Here is a 5,755-nt window from a genome sequence, read left to right as displayed (position 1 = left end):
CTTGAGATTTGGACCAAAGTTCTATGGGTTAAGAGGTTTCATCTAGTAAATGTATTAGCGAATCCAATCTCATTGACATTATTGTTTCCACCAGGACTACCGATGATGATAATTAGGATGTGTATCTATATAATAATGAAATAGGAAACTGGCTAAAAGTCAATATCAATTGTACAGGAAAAAAAAAAGCACCCATGCATGCTGAGATCATTTGATCAACAATTTTACAAATCCAGGCGTTTAACCAAGGCCGCCTGCTGGTTCTCTGCGTGAAGGATCAGCCTTGGCACGAGATGGTCTGATTATACGATCGATCATCCCATATTCCAGATCCTCTTGAGCATTGAATCACTTCATTCGACTAAGATCCTTGTGTATCTACATCATCCAAATACAACTAACAAGTTTAAGTGTGGATTTAGAAGAGTTCAAATTCAACATAATTCACATGGAGGCAAACTGATTAGTCAAGTGGTAAAAAATAAAGAATATATCCCACGGTTCATGATAGGGCTGCAGGTTTTGCAGTCACAACTGAAAAGATTATGCAAGGTAACTGATACAATAGACGTCAAATCCCTGAACAGCTGATGCTGAAAGGCCTCTTGATTTTTATTATTTCTAATCTACTGTTCAATGAATGCTTATTTAGATGTGTGAGCAAACTTATAGAACATGCATTAATTTTTGCATTAATTTTTTCTTGTTATTTTTTGTATCTTGATGTACAAAGTAGGAATATTGTTCACAAATGTCATTCTTGAATCAACAAATACTGCATATATAATTATTATTTTTAGATGTTGCAAGTATGTTTTCATGATATTTTTTCACTCAAGTGATCTGAAGATTTCTTAATATAGCTTATGGATTATGATTACTTTCACTATCACTTCGCACACAAATCCTAATTTGCTTCCCAAATTATTCCTCACCCTCCCCGACCCCTTCCCAACCAGTGTTTCATTTTTCATTATCGCTCCTCATATCCTCTTAAAAGTTAAAACTTAAATTTATCAGTTGTCACTTCCCGCTTCTGATTCCCATGCTGCTGCTTAAATTGGCAACTATTCATATGCCTCCCTCGAACAATCATAATTAGCTTCTCGAGCCAGAGAGAGACTGAACTTTTATACATTATTAATGTTTGCCACTTCAATGGCAAGCCAGCAAAGAAATAATGTTTCTCATAAACATTGGTAGTTACAAACTTTAATAATGAAGAGATCTTAAGTATTTGTAAATATTCAGAGGACAGCTTAGTGAAATTTTAATACTTTCCTCTAACCACATTGAAATTCCAAACCAATGTGTCAAGCTGGAAGCAGACTTTAATAATGAAGAGATCTTAAGTATTTGTAATTATTTAGAAGACAACTTAGTGAAATTTTAATACTTTCCTCTGGCCACATTGAAATTCCAAACCAATGTGTCAAGCTGGAAGTATATAAGAGAAGAAACAAAACAAAATAAAAATTAAATGAACTCCATCAAGAGATATAGTATATATTATATGGTATATACTAACTTTGTAAAAATACAGAGATAGACTGATGAAACAAAAGCAGACAGAAATTCAGTGAATTCTCCATCAGAAAGTCTAATACATGATCTGCCATTCATATCACATGGACACCATTTTTGCACTCCAGACCCATATCGAAATTTGTGTCCTTGTGTTGACACACGTCAACACCTGGACACGCCATTCTATCCTCCGTAGATACAAGGTTGTATTCAATTTATAATTTATAATTATATTATAAGCTTATAACTTTATATTTTCAATATATAATATATATTTAGATTATATTAAGTTTATTTTGTATTTAAGTGAAATTTAATATATATAGTTGTGTCCCCGTACCCACATTTTTTGGAATTGCTGTGTTGTACCCTCCCTACCTGTACCCAGGTGACATAGCATAAAGGTGCCCCCCCCCCCCCCCCCCCCACACACACACACACAAGAAAAGTGTTGTTTATATATATATATATATTGAAACAAAATGAAATAAAAAAGCAAAATAAATTTTCCATCAGAAGATAAAAATGTATACTAAACTTTATAAAATTGCAGGAAAATAGAACTCATACTTTCTCCATAGGTTGGCCAGTCTTTGCAGCTAGTTCCTGAAACAGATAGTCCCTGATTCTAATGAGCTCATTGGCTTCATTTTGAATGTCATCAGCCTGTTGAAACAAACAACAGAGACCACAGTAGACGCTAAGGGAATTATTGAGACAAAGTATGAATGGCTTCTACTCAGCAGATAAAAATTTCTTCAGACCTGACCACGAGCAAACCCAGCAGGAGACTGCAATGCAATTCTTGATAGAGGCATGGCAAGGCGACTGCCTTATTTAATGAAGCATGAAAAGGAGCAAAAATCAAGGTGGTTTACGAAAATTGGTTTCCTAAAGATTGCATAAAAGATTTCTCAAACAATAGTGGGACCTTTTCTCCAGCTGCAAGAAGAAACCCTGCCATATTATAAGCATAGCCAACACACCTCGTACCAACAGGACTTTTCAAGCTTTGTATGGTATCATATATTGACAAGCTGGGGTTTAACTGTCAAAAGCACAGAAGAGAAAAAGGAAAAGAAATCATTGATGAACATATGTCCATAATTTGATATCTTAAAGGAACCTGCTTAACATAAACAAAAACTCACATCACCACCAGGACCATTGGTATATAAGTACAACTTTTCAGAAGACTCCATGCTATCTAGGTAGAGCATTGTAGCCAGTATCTGATTACTGAACTCCTCATCAATATGTTGCCCAATAAAGATGACACGCTCCCTGTACTGCAAGTAAAATTTTTCAAAGGTCTAAATTCTCTTGCAACATGTAGCATCGAAGATATGTTCCACTGTGTGCTATTACTTACAAGTGCGTTCCACAAGTCAACCCATTGCCATGAACCTTCACCAGGAGTTCTAGGAGTTTTGTAGGGTACCCTGGGTGTGCCTATTGGCATCATCCTAACACGTGCACATGTTGCTTTCCTGTTTGTAAGACTGTACCCAAATGCAGAGTCAGATATCATTTTTTTCTTTTCTTTTATAGTGAGTAGGAGAAAGAACATGCACCATGTTTTAGCAAGTCCAAAGCATTTTACCAGAATATAGGCAATCCATGCTTATGCACAGGAAACACCAATCCGTAATTACTTCTTTAAGAATATATGCAGTGAAACTTAGATTTCACCCTATCCGTAATTACTTCTTTAAGAATATGAGTTGTCATTTTCTGACTTCAGCAACAATACATAAGATTCGCAGAAAGTGTTATTTTCTCTCATCATCAAGTAGAAGGCGAAAACCATAAAATAAGCCAACAAAACTTGTTTCTGGAAGATCCAAAAATTTAGAAACCAATAGAATGGTAAAATTAAATCGTTCAAGGTACCTTGATTTGAGACTTTGTTGCACCTTATTATGAAATTCAACAGTCAAATTAGGTTTTCCTGAAACAAAATCACAAACACAATTCAGAAACTAGCATTTCTATCTGCCATCAACAAACTATATGCACATTCACATTTTAGATGAAAAATACAACAATTGGTGAAGAACACTGCAAACTAGAAGTTCTAAAGACCCAGGTTCTTTGCAGTTCTCTGCCAAAGCAAAATACACTATTTTGTTTCTGATCGTCTAAAAAATAAACCAGATTGCGTGAAAGGTTCTAAATAAGAACATCGAAAGCTAAAGACAACAACATACATATATGAAGCACAATGTCATGGACTTTGTCGAGTGCTACTAAGTTTGAGCACGCTATGGGGGATTGTGTATGTATATACTAAGATCAATGACTCACAATTATTAGGCATCACTTTACAAGAAAACAGAGCAACCCAAAAGAAACAAACTTCCAAATATATGCACTAATGGCTAAAAACAAGTTTCCGAAAGCCATTTACTCAAACAAGACTCTAATTGCAGCGGAGCAACCACTTCCACTAATACTGAACCAAAAACCAGAGAAGATGAAGCAAAAAAAAATGAAGAGGGAAGATATGCGAGAATAGTGGTTGTGTACCAGTTGAATGGGGCCTCAATCCAATGAAGACCTTGGTCATGCAACTGCGAGAAGAAGAATCATGTCATTCCATTCGTTCATCCGCTCGTAGCGGTTGATCTTTCTTTCACCGTAACACGAATCGAAGAGAAAGAGGAACCCCAAAAGGGCAAAGACTGACCTGACAGAAGGATGGGAATCTCAAGTCGGTGAGTAAAGACAGGACGAACCCATCGACTGAAGAGCAATCACCATCCCCGCAAGAACAACAAACTCAGAGAGAGAGAGAGAGAGAGAGAGAGAAGGGCCTTGGGTTCCCGCAACGAAAGCAAAAGCTAAGCCAACACCCTCACCCCTTCTGCATTTGCAACTGCTACTCCTGCTGCTGCCTTCTCTCTCGTTCTCTCACTCTCATCGCTTGGCAGGGGATGAAAGACAGTAACAAGGTCCCTTTGTTTGGGCTTTTGATTAAAAAATGGGGATTAAAGAGGATGGAAGCTCCCATCATGAGCCTTGTTACCATCCATGGGTAATAAGGCATCAACACTGCCCAATTACGGTGGCCGGTGGGTCCATTGTAAGTAGCGTTTGATAATGCCAGCATTTCCGGCCCACTATGATAAGCGCAACCAACTGGGACGCTGACCCGGACAAATACAATCTGAACTTGACCCAGTTTTGATTAAGTAATGATAACAATGGCCAAGGGAGAGCGAGTTGCGTCCGTGCTTATAGAATACATTAACGATTTAGATGGTTGGTCATTCTTCTCGCGAAGTTTGGATGAAACTTGATGAACCTTCACCAGCTCCCCAAAGGCTCATGGGACCTCATGTAAGCTTCATGGGCTTGTTTGATGGCCTGACCAAGATTTGACGGAATGAACGGACAAAACAGAGAACACTTGTTATGTTCTGAAACAACGGTATTCTATCCAATATTTGTTTTGACTATACATGAAAGTTGTGTCCTTTTGTTCATTGTTTAATTTACATTATGTGAACAACTTAAACACACATGAATAAACATGAATAATACGTAGGATAACTTTGTTTTGGATCGTACAATTCGATTTGCCCTCTTATCCATGTTTTAACATGTATATTATAGAATTTAGCCTTGGATATGAATATTGAATTGAATCCAAACACAAATGTAAAACAAATACCACAAACCATATTTTTGATATGCAAATGTTATATTCAATCATGAATTTTTGCTCCGAATATGAATATATAGAAAGAGAACAACGTGCAACCTAAGGCAGATGAGAGAAACTTGGAGAGGATGCCAAAGGGATGTTCATAGAGGCGCTAGAGAGAGGCTTGCAGGAGGGAAGCTTGTTGGAAGGACGCTCACAGAAAGGAGGTGTGCCGGAGGGATGCTCACTAGAGGGAAGCTCGTCGAGGGGCTAAAAGAGAAGGACGGGAGGAAGAATAGGAGTTAGGGTGTAACAGGGGGTCAAAGAGGTATTACCCCACCCATTTTTTTTTACTCCCATTCTATTTTCGGTGTAACAGGAGGTAGAATGGTGAAACATCGTACCAGAGATACGGCAGACGCACGTTCGCCACGTCCAACACATGTTAGCGAAGGCATGATTTAAAACCATGCCATCCCAAATCACACCCCGAACAATCCATCAAACAAGCCCTGTGGTTTCATAAAGGAATTCTCATTACATGGGACTTTCCAAGTGCAAGCGTTGCACAGGCAACCT

At 37.8% G+C, this 5,755-nt stretch overlaps 1 pseudogene; it reads right to left on the bottom strand.

Moving 5' to 3' along the window:
• Positions 1-240: 240 nt before the first annotated feature.
• On the bottom strand, positions 241-4,290 carry LOC149840231 (ATP-dependent Clp protease proteolytic subunit-related protein 2, chloroplastic-like; annotated as a pseudogene).
• Between the last annotated feature and the right edge of the window lie 1,465 nt (positions 4,291-5,755).

Source organism: Nuphar pumila, chromosome 4 (genome assembly GCF_984573655.1).
Source record: "Nuphar pumila chromosome 4, dmNupPumi1.hap1.1, whole genome shotgun sequence".
NCBI lineage: Eukaryota > Viridiplantae > Streptophyta > Magnoliopsida > Nymphaeales > Nymphaeaceae > Nuphar > Nuphar pumila.
Note: the sequence above shows the minus strand (reverse complement) of the source record. Positions and strands in the feature narration are given on the sequence as shown.